At 39.6% G+C, this 20573-nt stretch overlaps 1 long non-coding RNA gene across 1 annotated transcript in view; it reads right to left on the bottom strand.

Moving 5' to 3' along the window:
* The window catches only part of LOC116911003, a 33454-nt gene extending 25282 nt beyond the window's left edge, over positions 1–8172 (bottom strand). Inside the window, exon 1 of the long non-coding RNA XR_004389295.1 lies at positions 7730–8172. This is a non-coding gene — a long non-coding RNA (uncharacterized LOC116911003). The remainder of the gene's footprint in view (positions 1–7729) is intronic.
* Between the last annotated feature and the right edge of the window lie 12401 nt (positions 8173–20573).

Below are 20573 nucleotides of genomic sequence, written 5' to 3'. Positions count from 1 at the left end.
ACTGTTAGCTTACATCTGTAACTCTTTCCAGAACAAGAGGCACCTTAAGTGTTTTCTAAGCACAGCGCTGGCTGGGGGGATTCCTTTTTGCCTAAAACGTTTTGAATAATATTCTGGTAAACGATAAAATGGATCAAGACAATCAAACCACAGAATCAGCAAAAAAAAAAAAGGGGGGGTGGAAGTGTGTCTTTCACGCATCTTCCCCTGTGGTAGATTTAAATGAACACTTCAAATCTTAAAAGGACTTGTTTTTCTCCCACTTACTACCACATAGAAGTTAAATTTCCATAGGAGTTTCTATATGTGCACATGAGTGCTGAAAACGTCCAAATGTTGAGACCCTTACAACTTCAGGTCAGGTGACACAGCTTGTCCTGATAATTCTGTTGGCTTCATCTCCTGGTTGCTTGCCTTATTGTCTCTCCTTTAACCTTTCTTTGCAAAATAAGAAACTCTACTTCTTTTAAACAGTGATTTTTCCTCCAGGAAATATACTTACTGGAGGGGAGAACACAAGAATGAACTGGGCATCCATCTTGAGCTTATTAAACGAGAGAACCCTTCCACTTGGAGGTGGGCTTACTGCGTGAGCTAGACGTGAGAGGCACAGAGGCCAATTCGGTGGCTTGTTATTTACGACATTTTAGATTGTCAGAATACCAGAGACATCTGCACGAGCCCCTATATTTATCCTCACATCTATTCATATAGCACCACTTCCTTTACAGCAAAGGATATAAAATTACGCCTCTCAATGCAGGATGACGCAAACCGTCACTGAGGACTAATGGCTGGGTGCACAGCACCCTGGATGGGAGGCAGCGACTATACAGGGGAGGTTAAGCTGCAGAAGGCTCCTAAGCTGGAAAACCAGTACAAAGAGTGACCAGGGAGAGCTGAAAGGGAACCTGGGTTTCCCATGGCTCTCTACCACACAGTCATTCCCACAGTCTCACAGGACAGGAAGGAGACCATAGTGAGGGCAGACATTTTGCACAGCTGCAAAGGTTCCATAACTCTCCGTCATTTATCCTGGATTTTCTTTTTTTTTTTTTAACCAAAATGAAACTTAGGATCCATGAAGCGGAATTAGAGTGGGAATCTCAACCACAAACCTACAAAAATAAAAAGTGCTAACACTCACTTAGCTTAAGGAGATGTAGAACTATTATTGAATTAAACACTTTTGATCAGCCTTGACCCCACAGAATCAAGACCTGATTAGTAGCCAGTGATACTACAGAAAAGGAGAAAAATGGAAGTAATTAGAGTCATCATCCTTGTTTGCATCTGTATCTTTATTATTTGTATGGATGATGAAAATTTTCAATACCGATTTAATTTAATCACACCCATAATCCCATTCTCCACTATTTGCTATAGCCTGGCTGTGACTCATGATTAAACTCTGTGGTTCTAAAGGTAAAGATACGCTGTAGCTGTTAATAAATTAAAATCTTAGGTGGCACTTCGCTGTCATTTTTATTGTTCGTTCATAGTTTTGATCCCTTAAGATCTTTTACATCGTCCTATAGGATAAGACAGAACTGGGTAAATTAGAGCAGTGAACTCACATTTGTAGTTGGCTTTTCCAATTTTAAGTCATTAAGAAAAATATTTAATACGAGAATGGCAGTAGCTCACATGCCAAAGGACGCGATTACAGTCCTCGGGCCAACGCATGGAAGCACAAGTTGACTCACAGGAAGTTACATTAAGATAACCGAACGCTAATTTCCCTGAGGTGTGTGAAGAATCGACTCCATGTATGAGTGACTTAGAGCACAGCCTTCAGAACTGCAAATTCCATGGGTGGTCCATCTTGGTATTTGTATAATTTTGATGCAAAACATTTCATGAATGTTACCATTCACTGGGTGCATGTTTTCAAGCATTTGCATGAAGGTGGCTTTTGATAAAGCATCTCTTTTGGGGCAGTCAATATATTTGTTACATACTAGGTTGTACCCCAGTAATGAGCATGACCTTGAACCCAGGGCCTGCACTGCTGTAAAGCCTCTTCAGGATTTTTCAGTGGCACCAATAACTGATATTTATTTTCTAAATTCCTATGTCTTTAAAATGTGCACCTTGAGTTCAACTTTTCTTCTAAGTTTTTATATCAAAATAATGCCAGTATCTCATGGGATTGCCATTCCAAAAATGTTCTTCTTAGAACAGAGTACTTTTAACTGCAAAAAATAAATATAAAGAAAATGATTTGAGCCAAGAATTTATCCAAAAGAGGGTTTGAGTATAGCTCAGTGGTCGAATGTGTGCTTAGCATGTATTAGGCCTTGGGTTCAAATCTCAGTACTGCCACCTCCCTAAAATGAACAACAAAAAATTTAGGGGTGCCTACTAAAGTATATACCCACTTTCAAAGCATATATAACTAACTGAACTATATATTATATTTACATATAATATATATATATAATTCACTAAACTATATATTACGTATATACATACATATATATTTCATCTTCTATTTCCAGTATAATTGCTAGTAAAAGTATGAATAAACTTCAAGGAAAATATTTTTCATTACTTAGTATTCATATACAATATATGAACAATCCTGATAATTAATATTTCCATAAAAATTGAAAATGCATACAGATCTATATATATACATATATATATAATGAAATGATTTACTTTAGCAATGAGGAAAATAAATATGACATTCCATCTTTCTATCTCAATTCAACTGTTATGCTACTATTTTAGGGCACTTTTTAAAAAAAACGAAGCTATGTAAGTGCATAACAATTTTTGATTTTTATGATTAAATGAGAAAATCAGATCAAGCAACTAATTCTCACTAAAGAATAATAGTGCAGTTATTTTAATGTTAAACATTTTCAATATTTTCAGCTAGTTTGGGTTGGCTAGCAAGGGTAAAATACAAAGGCAGAGCTGAGGCAAGAGACTTACAATGCCTCCAGTGATTTCTGTCCCGGCCCTTCCTCTGCACATGGTCAATTAGAATTGAAAATCCTGTGCTGATTTCATTCGCTGGAATTTTTAAGCAGGTCAGGAAGAAAGATGTTATTGAAAGGAAGAGTCTCATCTAAATAAGAAAGGAGCGTGTGGCCATCTGGTCTTAGCTATACGCTATACTATAAAAAGTTATTTCGGCTGAACTAAGGGTTGGTGTTTTAAAAAGATGTGCCAAAAATCAACCCCAAATCCATTTATAGTAAAAAAAAATAGGTATATAGACATATATATCCTAAATCTTTCCTTTTAAACCCCCAAATATGCATTTGGTTCAGTTCCTATCTGTGATTCATGAGTTGGTGTGACCAGCGTCTCCCTGGGCCTGAGTAGATTGCAAGCAGAGGGTCAGTCAATCACTTTCCAAACTCTCGCTGCCTTCACAGGGCATCTAACAAAACAGTGGCTCTTTTGTAAGTCATAAAAATAACTTTGATAGCCTTCATTCAAATTAATTTCGAGTTCAGCGTGCGTCCAGACTGGGAGAAGAAAATTTGGAGCATAAAGCAGTGGAACGAGTTCCCCTTCTTAGCCACTGCAACTAGAGTTTCCTTGCACTCTCTGAACACCGCTGGGACATCTGTGCACAATAATCTCAGGCCTTCAGACTACAGCGGAAGCTTAAAAAACACCACCGTTCTCTTCGTGAAGAGATTATGACCTCTAGACTTTTAGGAATCAACCGTGTACTCAGAAACACAGTCTGGTTCTGTAGTAATTTTTGTTCTGTTCTTCAAATTTGGATTGACGTTTTTGAGTTATGAAAGGTGTGTGTGTGTGTGTGTGTGTGTGTGTGTGTGTAGTATTCATAATAATTATCTCACCAATAAACTAATTTATTCAATACCTAAGCACGATTCTCACTTAGAATAATCACAACCAGTGGATCTTGCTACCCAAATTTTCATTGTATTAAAGTACAGTCATACTCTCCAACATTTCAGACACTCTTACGTAATAACAAAAATAAACTGTGACTGCAAGCCTATATTCTAATGTATATGTTGAATATCATCCGCACATGGTCACAACCGTCAGCTGATACCAAGGAGCACAGCCAGCACAATCTTCAACAAAAAGACAGAGTAAGAATATTCTGTGATAACCAAGACTTCTGATGTATTCCCTGACATGAAAGAGCACTGGTTGTTTTCTGTTTGGGTACATCTATCTCCTGTTTGTTCTGCCATGTCCAATAAACCATTACCATTGCATAAGGAGAAGAAACTATAGAAAATTGTTCTCTCGTAGTTATGATCTGAAACACCATTTGTTCTTGAATGGGCCTCACGTAGTCCAACTATTTCAATCAAGTCCATTATCTTCTTGTCTTTGAAAGATGCCTTTCTAGTAACCTGTGTCCCCAGAGGGCAATGTCAGCTCTGGCTTTCAGAAAGTAGGGTGGAATCAAAAACAGTTTGTTCATTTTCTCTCTTGGATAAAGAAATTAAATTATGTCTCATCAAGTCAGAACCTCAGCGTGCGTTGGGAGGGATTGTTTACATAAAAAAATAGAAAGTCATACCTCAGAAAAAGTTATTTACTTGTTTACGGCAGAGTGTTACACCACAGAAATACCAGTCAACATGAATAGATTATTTTTATAAGTACAAAATGTGTCAATTCTTCAACTGCATGCTTTTCTGGGCAATAATCAAATGAAACAATAATTATTTATTCTCTTGCTTTCAAACAATCACATATTAACATTGGCAGGTAAATCTGTTGTGCTGATCCTTCAGTTCACAGGCACGTGCTTTGGAAATCTTTTCTAAATTAGAAGTACAAAGAATGAATTTTGAAGCTTACAAAAACTGTATATCAAATGCTGGACATGTCTGAGCTAGCAAATATATCATAATTCCTATATTATTAATAAGTTACATATCAAAACTTGATAGCTAAGGTGTAGGATGTCCGTAGAATTTTTCTCCATGCCTGTCTCAAATTCAGTCATCTTGTGTGGTAAAAGTAATCTTTCTTCCCGTTGATACAAGAAAAATAAAATAATATAATATGCATAATATAAAGATCTGAGCACTTGTTTGGCGAGTGACTTTTTAGGAATGACCCACGAAGTAGAAATGAAAAATACTTAGTGAACTCCTGCACAAACACTGAATCCAAGTTTCATCTAACCCAGATACATGCTCACAAAGGCACAAGAATCGGCATCACTTCAAAACCATTTGTATAAATGATTCTTTCCTTGAGAAATTTTAATAGTAAAAATCATTTAAAATTAATAGCAAAGGACAAATACCAATTCTTAATGGCTATTACTTTTGTAAAATTTTGAGGCAAATTATTTTAAAACGCCTTTCATTTCATCTATTCATATTGAAATTCAGCCACCTCTGACATGTGCAATCAACATATTAATAAGGCATCCTAGAGCCACAGAACTCTGACTGACTACATATATCATGATAAGCACACACATACTGCCCCATAAACACATCTTAAAGACAGAGAGATAGTTCCGAATAAAAGCCTGCTTTCCTGTGGGTGTTGGTTAACCCGCAAACACTTGAACTTCCTATGGGCACACACCCAGCAGACGCTGGCGTCTAGGTGATTGAAAATGTTGCCCACAAAGGCGAAATTTTATCTGTGATGACATCACCAACTAACCTGGGTTCGTTGTGATAGAGTGGTGTGTTTTTCTAGCTGATGTGTGCATCTTAAGTGTGTGTGAGAGAGAGAATGAGAAAAAGACACAGGGGCAAACAGAACGATGCTCACAGAACGGCAGCCCCAGAAACCCTCTGCAGCCCTCAACGAGGCTTGTAGGAACCTTCCCACAGCCCTCTGACTTTTCCGCCCCCTCGATCTTAAATAGCTTAAGTTTGTTCAAAAATGCGTTCCCTCCACCAGCGAATTCGGTTTCTTTTCGTTAACACACTGTGAATCCTCAAATATCCTGCCAGGATCCGTGGAGATGGGATTTCCACACCAAATGAGGCGTGTGCTTCTACGCGAAATGGTGCAGGAGTTGCAGGGTCCCTGGAGACCTGCCTTCGAGTGCTTGAGACATTTCGGTTTCAGAGGTAATGAAAGGGTTAAAAATCGAGTCTGTCTAGGGTAGGAGAAAGGGGATATTGTTGTCTTTAATCTTTCCGCAGTATGTGTACGACTTCCATCTCGGATCTGCACGTAGTGGTGGAAAAGGCTCGGCATGCATTGCGTGCAAGCTCCTTGATTGTAGAAGGGGGGTGGGGGGGACCTGGCTGGAGTCCAGACAGGCTGGAGCTCTGTTGATCATTATGTCTAGCCTTCAGGTGTCTCCGCGCACAGTGGGCGGCAGTGGGGGAGGTGTAGATAACAGGAGAGAGCAGACAAAGAAAAACTGGTGTATTTTTAAAAGATTATGTGAAATGTCGTGCTCGAGCCTCCCTTAAAAAAAAAAAAATGATTCCTAGCGTCTTGGACTTTTATAATTACAGCACAGGCTCAGCCCTGGCACCTCTCTAAGCCATAATTAGTTATGTCTGGAGCCTCTGAATAATTCCTTTCAATAATTGATGGAGTTAATATTCTCTTTTAAGAACGGGGAGGGCAGCGTGTTCTTATAAACTCTCTTTCTGTCAGCGTCTTTGTTGTTCGGAATCCTCATCAGTCATAATCACACTGACCTGATGTGCAGTTTCATTTCTTATGAGACTAAACATAACTTTTTAAGGATTTGGATGATTCTCGAAGGAAAGACATAATGCACCGCTTACCCTAGCTGACTGTGAAAAGGAAGCAGTAACTGGAACAATTTCTACCATTTGTTTCCAATTATTGTATAAATGTAAAAAAAAAAATGCTGCTTTGAATGTCACTTCTGTTTAAAACTCCACAGGGGGGGAAACAATCTTACCAGAAATACAACTTAGATGTTAGCTATAACCTTGCCTCCTCCAGCACGAAGGCATTCTAAATTATTTTATTCTTTGAGGAGTCTTCTATGAAGAAGCTTCGGCATGCTTCCTCCCCACCCCCCCACATCCTCACCCCACCCTATTAGGAATTTAAAAAAAAAAAAATCTTTATATGGAGGCCTGGCTCCTAAGACAGAAAGCTGTCTTTTCCTTCTCCACACTGGCCACTTTCAGCTGCCGTCACTCGTGCCGGGGACCTCGTTTCACATTTTGTGGGCAAAACACAAAACCCAGTTCAGTCTCTGTCATTATGGTAAAATTTAAAACACTTCAAAAATGAATCAAAAGAAAGCCCTGGCTTGAAGCCATTGTTCAGATTTAAGAGCTATTTTGCCTCCAAGTGTCTTTAGCCGTCTTTCATAGCTAATTATAATAACTGTCAGATGTCTGGAAAGTGTGGGGTGCCCTAGTCTGTGGAGTCAGCAAAGTTTGTCTTTTATTTTTCCTGGGGACAAATCAAATCTGATTAGACATAAAGAGCAAAAAGAAGGGAACTAAGTACATATGTGTGTGCCTTCATTTTTTTTTTCTCCCTATGAACAAAGCGGCATGCTCGAGCAGTGTCCCAGTGCGGAGCCTCCTACAGCTACTCTTCAGAAAGCCTGACTTTTCTTTTTAATTCTTTATCTTTCACAGAAGAAGGCACGCAACAAATGCTCCCGGTGTAGCTTCCCTGCCCTTTGGCTACCTTTCAAACTGCACCGAAAAGGATTCCCTGGCAAATCCTCGAGTATTTTGTGCTTCTGGCAGAAAACTATTTCAATCAGCCCACTTGACGGAAAGAAATGCATACTTACAATTTTCAAATGCTGCTTCTTGCTCTAGTTCCTTGTCCCCGCGGGCGAGGCGAGGCGAGGCAGAGGCTTCTCTCTCGGACAAACTGCGGTGCAGGTGCAGAACCTTGTTTGCATGCCCAGGAAGGGGGGGAGAAGCATTTCCTAAAGTCCCTCGGAACTCGGCCACTTGTGCTCAGGGATCCCTGCTCCACCGTACTATCTGCAGTTCTGAATTGAACTAAATTAGAGCCCATGCGAAAGGCAGGGACAGGCAGTCATGTGAGAGGCACGCAGTCTTCCTATTGGCCACAGAACCATAGCTTAGGCATTCTGCCTTTTCTACTATTGGTGAAGAGTTAAAACTGAAAGCATCTAGATCCTCCTCTCCTGCCTATTTGTCCTTTATGTGTGGAAGAATGACTGTAGGATTTCACAGTGACAGAATCAGTTAGGAGCCACTAAAGTCACCTCCCAGAGACCGTGGGAGGGGGTGGGAAGCTCAGCTTTTGCAAGATCCACCCCCCCACACACCCCTTTTCACTCCCTTGACCTGCAATCTTGTGTGTGATTTGCCTTCAAGAAAAATGTAGTTGTTGTGGCTTTTCCCTCAGCTCCAGTGATGACAGAAATAAATTATCATTGCATGCCTTTGCAGAATGTGTCAGGTTGAGGAGCACAGGATCAAGGTCTTCCAATGATAAGTTTTCTGATTTTATTTTGAAAACCAAGAAGGCTTTAGTGCCGTTCTAAACCAACATACTGAATTATTCATTAGTGACACCAGCAACAGAATTAAGGTTTTTGAGTCCTTAGTTCATTTTGGAGAAAACCAAGGGGAAAGTAACGCTAGAAAATATCAAAAAGCAAAATGCCAGAGAAGTTAAATCAGGAACTCTAAGTCCTTTAATGAGGAGGAGGAGGAGGAAATACATTCTTCTCACTCAAATCCCATCTTTAATTACCTCTTTAAGCAACACGAAATGTCCATAAAACTTGGAAACAGACTGTATTTTCCAGTTATTCAGGGAATATTTGCACACCAGGGTTCTTAAAACGCCTGAGCTGTTTGTCAAGACTTAAAGGTTAAGGTCCCGTAAAGATCATCAAATCCCACTCTCTCAGTACCGACGCGCGCCTGACCAATAATGCCTGCCTTGTAGCACTAACGCCCGAGTTAAGCCCAGTGAAAGCAATCTTGCTGCAACCTCATCCTGCCCTTCCTGGCAACACCTCCTAAGAGCCCGTCACTCTTACACTGAGTCTGTCCTTAGGATAACCCAGTCTCTTTTATTTACTTTCATTTCTCGACGAGAAACTCACACTTTTCCACAATGGCGTCTTCAGGATCTTACCCAATTGGTTATGCCCCCATGAGTAATTACGTTATTTACGGACACCTTACTTTAAGTCAGGGACGGAACAAGACTTCACACCTTTAGTCCACCTTCACAGCTGCGACTGAGTTAGCTTTAGGTTTGTAATACATTTTATTACTATCTTGAGGGATTCCTAGGATATAATTTGATTATATGCACCCTCTAGTCTCCCGCCTAACTCCTCTCAAGTCTACGCCCATTGTGTGTATCCTTTTCCGTTGTTTCCTCGCCTTAAACAACACACCTAGTCCAACTTATTCACTGGTATGGGGCCATCCACCAGAACACAGTTGCCCTACAAGCGGCCACGCCCTTAAAAATAACAAGTTGGGGTTGACCTGAAGTTGCCAGCTGCTGCTTTGCTCACACTTCATAGCTGAGGAAATGAGCTTCAACGCTCTCAAGGTAGGTGGTACCCTGTGGTAGTCACTCATTACACGTACAGCTCTCATTCTTCTATAGAGACAAAACAGGAGTTCTCCCAAGGTGTCCACGTGCTTCATTTGCCTTGATTACTTCCTTCCTTGTGTAACATACTGGAATATTTATGCATAATCATGGGATGGGATATTCACTGTTGTCACCAATATATGCTAGGTTCAGATTGAGACTGTACTGTAAAGTGGCCCACATAGGAATGGTAACACAGAGTAAGGACAACTGCGGTATCATGCTGACATCTGAACCCTACAGAAAGCTCATACTACCATATGAACTTACGGCCACAGAAGCTTAAATGTTGTCTACAGTGTTGTTCTGGCCATTAGAAGCACCATTACTGGTCCAAATGCTTAAAATGAAATGCTTAGTAGGACAACAAGTTCTAGAAAACTTTCAAAGTGGGGGTCAAAAGGTCTGTCTCAGCCTGGGAAACTCAGCATCCAGTCCTTACCCCTTGCACTCTTTCAAATAGGTCAATTAAATGCCTCTGGGCTATGAAATCTCACTTATAAATTTCAATCATTCAAATAAGTCTTCCTGTCTGAAATATTTTAAAGCTCGCTGCTTCTCGTCGTTGGAAGTGTTCTCCTTCTGTTGCCCTGTATTCCTGTTTTTTCTTTATTTCCAAGGCTATTATTTTGTTCATTTCATGCACTGTGTTTCCTCTGGTTTCTTTACAGATCTGTGTTTTGTAGTCTCCTATGTGACTTCGGATTTCACTCCACAGATTTCAGCCTGTGAACAGATGGCACTTGTGAGTGCTGGGAGAAAGCAGACTGAGTGCGGGATCCGATGAAGAGGAAAAGCTCTGTTTCCCACTCACCACAGGGCCGTCGATTACAATGTGGTACTGAAGATCGGCTTCCATTTACCACACAGGCTGCCGGCCGAAATCGTAGACCACACAACACCCTTGCCTTTGGATGTCTCAATCCCATGAACACAACCCTTTCGACATCTAAGTTACTGTTTCTTCCTTGAATTATGCAATATCTCAGAGAGAGTATCAGTGTCTACCAGAGAGCAAGGGTGACATGGAACTCAGATCAAATCTTTCTTCTCCAGACATCTCCATACCTAGATAACTAGCATAACTCACATCCCTTGACGTGCTCTGTCCCATTCCAGATGAGTGTTCTGGGATAGGATTAGATCTCTTGTCCCCAGACATATGGAACTCCGCTCTGTTTTCTATTGGTCACATTGAAACTAGAAATAACGCCAATAAATTCATTTAATGATGATATGTCTTCCTCAAAATTTCCAAGTCACATGGATGTGCTTTTGAAATGTACTCAAACATTTTAAAAAGTCTTAGTCCCATAAAAAAGTGTGTTAAAGGCAGTAATTTCTGCTACCAACATGCAGAAAGAAATCTATTAGAAAATGAAAGTCTTTGATGGCAGAATTGGACATACTAAGTTACATGTTACCAAATAAGCCCAGAACGTGTTGGGAATCCTAAAATGTCTCCCAAAAATCACACTTTTCAGTAACAGCCTATCGTGCTTCTACAGTCACTACATCTCAAGGCCCTTTAGCATTCATGTCCTATTTATACAATATCAATCAGGACAGAGGTATAAACACTACCCAAGCAATACAAGAAAACCAAAACCTAGAAAGTTCTATGACATCTAGAAATCACAACATAGAAACAGCTTTATGTCTCTGTACCCCCAACATTTGAGGCTACAGTAAGGACAGAATATTCCGTATTTTACACATGCAAACAACTTTACTCGATTAAGAATTAAATCGTGGCCCTAAACTTTCATTCCGAAGAAAAAGATTCATGGAAGTTTCTGCCTTTCACACATTTATGCTCAAATTGTTTTCATTACAAAATTAGCTCTTGGTGGTAATTTTGTTTGTTTGCCATGGGTGGTCTGAGCCTTGGGTGGGAAAATTGAGATCAGATGAAAATGAGCTATCTGAACAGGAAGTGTCACAGCCAGTCTGAATTTACAATAAGCACACATTGAGAAGTGTGGCCAGATCAGAGAGAGATGAGCCAAGCACATTACATACATACAAAGCCTCTTCCTTTGGTTAAATTCTAAATGACAAATATTTTGGGGAAACTTAGTCTTTTTTTTTTACCTTGAAATAGCTAAAATGCTTTTAATTTTTCTTGGCTTAATTTTCACTGGAGTACTAAGACTACATTTCTTACAAGTAAGCAAAAGTTAAATAATTTAAACAATGAAAGTGAGCCAAATATACACATGGTTTATGCAGGGCAAAGCCAATAACACAATATTTTGATTTTTCATTTTCATGTGGCTGTCTTGGCACCAGGTAGAATAGAGAAAATAAGCAATCTGACCAACTGGCATGTTAATCTCTCAGTTCCAAACCCTCAGCTGATTGAGAGGCAAAGTTTACTTCCTGTTCCCTTTTGATTATAGGAGAGCAGCTACAGAGAAAGATCCTTTCTTTAGAATTAAGTTAGCCAACACAAAGTAACAGTATTGCTTCATCAGATTAACAACACACTCATTTTTAGACAAAAGGATAATTATTTTGTGGGAGTTTGATTCTTACTTGTCAACACACCATGCTTTGATACTCACATACAGAAATGCTTCGAATCGTTGTGTGCATGAAGGGCTTGAGCTCATGATAAAATGCTGCCTGTTTTTATGATAGTCTGAAGTATGGTCTTAGACTCTTCCTAGTAAAAGTCCTGAGTGATGTTGATGTCTCTGGTCAACTGGCTTCCTTCATGAACAAAGCCCTGGCATTTATATTAGGACATAACATTAAAAACCAGCTCCATGCCAACCATGGGACACTTATCCCAAGGAGAGAACTTTTCTGGACTTTTCCATTTTCCTCCTTTCCAACTGTAGCCCTCTCTCCCTGCTGTGCCACAACCTGCTCTCAAAGGACAGAATATGGCCTCTCATTCACTCACTTAACTTCAAGGGATACCTTTGAATGGGACCCAGAAAGCTTCACCCATTCTTTCCTCACCTACCAACAAACTGAATCTACAAAATCTCAGCTGCTCCCCTCCCCACACATCCCCAGCATAAACCATGCAACCTGGTGGCTACTCCGTTTGTCTATTACAGGTTATCGCTGTTCAACTTCAACTCTGGTCACATATTTTTGAACTCTTGAGCTATTTGTTTCTTCTTTCTCAAAAGCTGGTACTTTGGTCTTGCTTTGAGTGTGCTTTTAATCTTTTGTGTGGTATTAATTGTTTTTGCCTAAACCAAATTTGAAATTAACCCGCTCCTTTTCTAAAACATTTGTGTGGTGTTCTGCTGGACTTGATGGGTTAATAACAATCCCTTAGATCACTCACTGTCTTCCTAGACAGAAGCCTTGCAGGCAGGTACAATAAATCTTCCATCCGTGTAGCCAGTGGGAAAACTGTAGGTAATGTGACACTTGGAGAAAAGAAAAGGGTAACAGCAAAATCATCGTGTAATCCTTAGGTTAACACTATGAAGCACCTCTTCATTGCCATTCGCTCTGTATATTTGTGCTTCTTCTGACACAACAAGTAGGGTTGATTACAATGGTCCAGATTCTCCATGTCTAAGAATGCCCATGTGTTTGTGACTCAATGGCATGGCAAGGCTAAAATATTATAAATACTACTTGGGAGTTATACATACTCACGGAAAGAAATACCAGGCATCCAGGCATGTACATATATATATATATATATATATATATATATATATATATATATTTACTTTTAGGGTCTTTATTTGACAAAGGTTTCTTTTACTTACTTTACTTACTTACTTGTCTTAGAAACTATTCCTGAGGCCCTGTGATAACAGCTGCCTTGACAATTTGTTCAATGGTAGCTAGCCTCTAACAGTTACCTGACTTTTAAAAAGTACTGACCATTAAAAAAAAAAAAAGTGAAACACAGCAGAAGACATAAGGGACAATGTATTAGTCTGTGGCTTGAACTTCTTAACCTGGATAAATCCAGACCATCTGGGCCACAGCAAGTATTTATGGAAGTTTCCACTATGAAAAGTGTTCAGCTTTACAGAGAGCACTGCAGTTCTGAGATCCATCCATTCAGTCATCTCTAACTTCACTTCTAGCTCTTGGGTGGTCTAATGTTGAGATAATTAATTAAGCCCCAGGAAAAGCATCTGCTATCCACATTTCGTCTTGGATGAGAGAAATTATTTTATCCATTACTTAAAGAAAGTTAATACCCAAAGGCTACACATTAGCACTGTCTTGAATTAGGACTCACCAAAATCTGAAAATCAGCTATTCACATGGAATCTACTTTAATAACTTATGAAAATTTAAACTAAATTGGATTAATAATTTAAGTAGAAAGTTCTACCAGTGAAGCTTAAAATTTAAAGCTTTACTATAAGCAGTGCAAATAATAGCCAGAACATGTGTAGTATTTTAACATCTGTCTTAAAAGCAGAGGGAAAATTCCTGGTTCATCAAAGTAATACATAAAAGGGGATAATCAAAAACTTGATTCAAAGGTTTAAAAAAAGTAGAAGCACTCCCTGACCCTCCACATAAAAAAAAATCAACTATATCTTAGTCAATTTCTTTTTTTTAAGTTAAATTATCTTTAAAAGTAGTGGAGGTGAAGAAAAGTACAAACTCCCATTTATTGGCTGCCTCGGGAGATGACCACTGTTTTGAAAGTAGCCTGTTTAATCACTGCCGTTACAGAACGGCCCAGTGCATGGAAAGCTATGGAAAACACCTCAGAGGACACAGGCGGGAGATATGCTGGTGCCTGAGTTTCAAGTCTGCATTGGAGGAGAATAAGAAGAAAATATGGGACGATCTAAAAATCGAGTGCCGAGGCCACAGAACTATTCTTTAGGATAAAATGTGTGAAGCAAATAAAACCCATCCTTTAAAATAGTGAAGGGTGTCGTGCAGGTCACTTGCACTGCAGCAAGGTACAGCATTTTAGTCATCCTAAGAGGTGTATACGTCATCTCAACTGCTTCAATACCCATGTGATCAGCTGACACTGATGGACACGCTGGACCTATGGGATCCCTCTAGATCTGTCTCCTAGAAAGTCCCGTTGTGGATGGTCAACCAATGACTGACCCAAAGGTCATCCCGTGGGAGAAACTTCTGAAACTAACAATGATACTCTGCTATGCTCTCAGACAGAAGCCTAGCGTAACTCGCCTCTGAGAGGCTCCACCCAGTTGTTGACCAAAACAGATAGAGATCCACAGTCAAACACTAGGTGGAGCTGTGGAGGGTGGAGTCCTGTGGAAGAGTGGACTGTTGAGGAAGCCAGAGGGGTCAAGGAGACCTACAGAGTCAACTAACCTGGGCCCATGGGGGCTCATAGAGAACTGAACCACCAACCTAAAAGCATGCATGGGCTGGACCTCGGCCCCCTACACATACAGCACACGTGCAGTATGGTCTCCATGTGGGTTTCCTAACAATCAAATCTTGAATTGCTCTAACTCTGCTGCTTACCTTTGGATACCTTTCGCCTAGTTGGTCTGCCTTGTTTGGCCTCAGTGGGCTAGGATGCACCTAGTCCTGCTGAGAGTTGAAGTTCCAGGGCAAAGGAGAAGGGAAGGAGGGAATGGGGTAAGGGGAGGAGAGTGGGACCGGGAGGAGAGGAGGGAGGGGGCTGTGAACAGGATGTAGAGTGAATAAATACATAAATAAATTGGGAGGAACAAAGCAAACCCCATTGCAGCTCCTCTCAGGCTATCCAATAGTCCTCCATGGACTAGCTTTGAGCCTTGGCCAAAAGTCAGTTAATCCATTTTCTTTGTTAGGAATGGAAACTTCTAACTATGTAGCTTGGGGTCAGAGTACCTGCCGCAAAGGAAAGAAAGTCCACATCATGCTCAATAAGAACATGAAGTAAAAGTGAAGTCGATCTTCAGCAAGAAGGAAGTAATATAGAGCTCGGGTATGCACGCACAATAACTCTCCAGTTTTCTTCGGTGACATCATCAGATTTGGGCGTGGTGGCAAGTTATGTTTTGAGTGTTCCATGTCCTGACAGCTGTCTGTCCCCCAAGCCCCGAAGACACCGGCCCTAATGACTGAGACTTGACACATGCCGGATATAGAAACGGACAGGCAGAGTACAGGGCTTCTCCATCACTTTCTAAGTACTCCTTCATACCGTAAGTAAACAGGTCTCAGCGACTGCCTGGAATTGTTAATGTGTAGCTTTAGATAAAAAGGCAATTCACTTCTTTAGTGTCAAACTTCTTCTAAAGAAAACTGATACATATTCTCTAATCTTTGTCAAAGACACAATATGAGTTCTAAATAATTTTATTTGTAATAATATTATTTGTAATAATTTTATTTGTTAAGACTGAACCAGTTAGTCAACAAAAGGTTTTTTTTTGAGAATGCCCTATTGACCAATATCATGAATAGGGCAAACAAAAAGTGAGAATAATGTTCTTTTATTAGGTTATTGCAAGAGATAATAAGATGTGACTAAAGACACTGAAAAATGTATGTAAAATGGCAAGAAACTTTAATACCTAGGCTTTAGTATAGTAGATGTATAATATCACACACACACAGACACACACACATGTCTATATATCATTACTCTATATAATATACTGTATAGATAAGGCTATATTAAAGGAAATGGTCTCTCATGTTTAGGAGAAACAAATCTAGTCAATTCTAATACCACAGCTATTTGGAATATAGCTCTGAGCATATTTCTCATGACTGTGTCCCTTTGATGTTTTATGTTCTCTAGTGCCTGTGAACTGTCTGATGTTCATTAAGGTCCTCAGATCAGCTTTTCAATTAGTGTTTTCACTCTGTCTATGTCATTTATCACTTCACATCCAGATTGTCTCCTTGATTTAAGGTCATAACAACTCCCTAAGAAGAGAGGGCAACTCGAGTGTACTATTGTTCCTCAATCGATTCTGACTTCCACCTTAAAAGGGGGGCTTTGCACAAGTATCCAGAGCTTTGCAAAGAATGACAGGCCACTCTTCTTATTTGCTAACACCCATGAAGAAGATCAAACATCTCGGGCCCAAAGGAAAGCCTCAATTGCAAGAACTGTTGTCCTTCCATCCCAGTGCCCCATGGCCACACCCCTCGCATCCCTTAGCATTTTCAGATCCCTGTAGACCTTGGTGAGCTGATAGGAGGCTCGCCTGGCTTGCTCTCTGCCTGTCAGCTTCCCACACATTTGCTCCTGTGTCTGTCCTGTTTTGTAAGTTAAAGGGATAGAAATCTCCCCAGACTTTGCAACCACGTCGAAATAAGAGGACTGTGATGTGTGCAGCAAGAGTTCACACTATTTAGCTAGAATTGGTACCCAAATCTGAGCAGCCCTTTCATGGCATCTTCCAGAATATTAGGGCATCTAATTAAATTATGTATGCTGTCTTGCCCAAATAAGGCATTTGTTTCATTTTAATAGGAGATGACATTTATTTCTCTATCCCAAAAGAACTCCACACAGCTTTCCCCACAAGGAAGTCTAATTTTATACCTAATTATATGTATATAATCACACCATTTTTGTCTTTAATATTTTTTTGCTCCCTTTGAAGAAGTAAACTTTCCTTACCTGCCTCCTAAAATTGACAATTTTCTTGATAACTACCTTCAACTTTTCTCCTTGTTTTTATGGCAAATAATCTTGTCCCATGCCCACACCTTACTGAACACAGCATTTGAGTGCACAATTTAGAATCCACGAGATTGTTTTGAATGGATTCTTTCAATGTTTCAGATGACTATTGAAATTCATACAATGGGGTCAAATTGCAATTTACAAACGTTTGTGCATATTGAAGTGCTTTCTTTGACCGTGATAAGTTTTCCACAAATGACGATGATAGCAGTTACCTGCCGCTGGCCGGTGTTTAATTTTACTCATTCTTATTCATGATATTCTAAGCCATGTGTATTAAAGATTGAGTAACTTCTAAAAGTGCCGCGTTTCTTTGAGTTTCAGTTTATCACACTGCTCAAGTCTATACATCATAAACAAACAATTCATGCAGAAAACTGTGTCTGCTATTTAGAGGGAGGTAAATAGATAAGCTGTCCAAGGCACAAAGAACTAGAGCGTGCATAATGCACGTTGGAGAATGCACGTTTGAGATATCCTCTTGCCTAAGTGACATGCGTTCAATCAATATCCTGCAAAGGCTTTTTTTTTTTTTTTTTTTTTTGGTTATGTTTTTTTTTGGTACTGTAAGAATTTTCTGTTGAATTATCTATTTCAGAAGACACATATTTTCTCAGTTTCCAATTTCATTTAATTAGTATTCTTTAAATCCTTTTGCCATGTATGCAAATTATCATCTATCACCATCATCATGACATTCTTCCGCTCAAAGAACTCCAGTGCTTCCCTATCTCTTGTCATATCGAATTTAGCCATTTTATCTGATGGTTTTAATGCCTGTAACTCTGGGTCCCTCCTCTAATCACAGACCTTCCCTAACATAACCAGAACTCCCACGCAGTTACACAGACACATCACGCCAGTCCCACTCATATAACCCATGGCTCATCTTCCCCCTGTCCACCCTTGCCTACTGCATGTGTGCATGCCCATGTACGTTACGCATGTATGAATGTGTGTGTGTGTACATGCATGTATGTTCATGTCTCTCTGTGTGTATGTGTGTTGGCTTTTCTACTAATTTCTTCTGTTTCTTCATTTCTTACAGGCAGAAGGCCTGTCTTAGTAACTTTTTCTCCAAGTGTCTCCAAAATGACCTTCCTTATCTTTTAAAATGTCCTGCACACAAGGCCATACCTGACCTCTTGCTAAGTAGCTTAAGATTTCTTTGTTTTTATTTTCTTGCTTCAGTTGTGTGTGCTAATGGTAGCTTTTACATACTTAGAGGCTTAGAGTATCTGGGCACAGTATGCAACAATATGAAAAACGAATGGTCTGTTCACTTATACACATGCTAGAGTCATGAACTCAACCAATGGCTGCTGGATCCAAGGTCCTGTGTCCACTTGCTCTAAGAAATGGCATAGTTCATGGGAGTAACTTCTCTATTGAATGTTAAGTTCCATGTAACGAATGAAATGCAGTCAGGATACAATAATGTGAGCAACGTGAGCACGGGCTTTGCTGGCTGAGATCCTGTCTGTTCAGATTACATCACTTCCGGTTTCCTTAAAGCCCTGTAGTTCCTTGACAATAGTTTATGCTTTATATTTTACAAAGTATATGGTAAAGCACTAAGGACATACTTAGCATTCCCTAAAACATTGTCACCGGAATGGGCTAATTCAAGCCATAGCTATAAGAAATTTCGGTAAATAGATTTGAATCTTTTTTTTTTTTACTGGAAGTTATGAACCTGTAATTAGGAACACCTGTTATAAAATACTCAGGTGAAATTTTAAAAGTGCTTAAACGTTCTGTGAATGAATAGTCCAGTTCTTAAGGAATAAGCAGATTAGAGCACCGTGGTTTCGAAGAGTGGGCATTTTGTATACACCAAACATGAAAATGACGGAAACATTAAAAATGTTATTCAAAAATAACCAAAGTGAACCATAAATATTAATAAGACAGCTGCTTGGAACTTCGCCATGGCTGCTTCTGAGTGTTGCTTAGCAATCCTGGGTGACCTGGTTCCTCTCAGGAACGATGACTGAAATGCATAGGCTTCTTTCTGGTAGATTCTACAAATATTTAGGCTTTTGTTAAAGGTGACGGGTGATGTATTATACTGACATTGAGTAGAAGCACCTGTCTGCCGTGAACATATTGTTAGGAGGAAAAGACATAATGTAGGATTTTCGAGGTGAGAAGACACTACTCATTATCTGGGTAGGTCCAAATGCAATCACGCATCCCAATCAAAGCGGACAACAGGTATTTGAAAAGACCATGCACACAAAGGTAGAGCAGCATGCCAACAGAATAGAGACCGGAATGATGAGGTAACAAATCCAGCCTCACCATCAGCCAAAGAAGAAACAGCAGGCAGCTTCCTGAGGACCCGAAAGCTGCTGGCTCTTGGTCCGGGGATACAGATTTTTGAATTTCTGGTTTGAACACATGTGGGTAAATGCATATTAAGCCATATATTTCATTAACTGTGGGACTTGTGCATGTTAGGGAAATGATATAATTTTATGTTTAAGAAAACCAAAAGTCCATCAAAAATTCTGGAAAACAGTAAAGGTAGTGAAGTTACAAGTTCCACAGTCACTGTTCAAAAGTAAAGATCAGTGACATATTTTAAACCAACAGAATATCCTACAATTAAAAAAAAAATCTACTATAGTAATGTTTTGGTTTGTTTTTTTTTTTTTTTCTCTTTTTTTTCGGAGCTGGGGACCGAACCCAGGGCCTTTCGCTTGCTAGGTAAGCGCAGTAATGTTTTTTTTATAGAATTACTTAAAATATGTTTAAGCAGCAAGGTAAAAAAAAATTGGCCAGCTGAAAAAAAAATGAAACGCCTGTGTAAGAAATTAAAGCTGTAAACAGTGAATGAGCTCCTGAATCCCATTTCAAAGATGGTTGTGGTCAAACCCTGGCCCACAGTGAGCTACGGTCAGGGAAGTGCCCATGAAATCTCTATTGGCAGTTGTGCAAAAAAAAAAAAAAAAGGTAAAAATCAGTCATCAAATAAATAGGGATCACACATACACCATAGCCAAACGAATTTAGAAAGGACATCTCTGGAGGCATCACACACTGTACCACAAATTATCTAACAAAGCTGTAATAGTCGAAGCACCGTGATTTTAGCTTAAAAACTGACATACAGATACTTACGGACTGTCTGAGGTTACGGGTATGTTCATTGGATCAACGTTATTGCTTATTACATATTATCTATTTATATCAAATATTTGCTCAGATTTTAAATAGGTGGAATTTTCTGTCAGTTATACCTTAATAAAGCTGGAGAGAGGAACAACCAGGCTATAATAGTCTCTGGTTATGTTTTTAATTTTAGCTAAAATGAGGGCACTCTGGATACGAGTCCTCAGGGCTGATTCGGCTGACAATGAATGGCTGAATAGGTGTCATCCTTCAATCTCGCTCTTCGCCAATTTATTTCAGC

Source organism: Rattus rattus, chromosome 10 (assembly GCF_011064425.1).
Source record: "Rattus rattus isolate New Zealand chromosome 10, Rrattus_CSIRO_v1, whole genome shotgun sequence".
Classification (NCBI taxonomy): Eukaryota; Metazoa; Chordata; class Mammalia; order Rodentia; family Muridae; genus Rattus; species Rattus rattus.
This window is presented reverse-complemented; position numbering and strand designations above follow the sequence as displayed.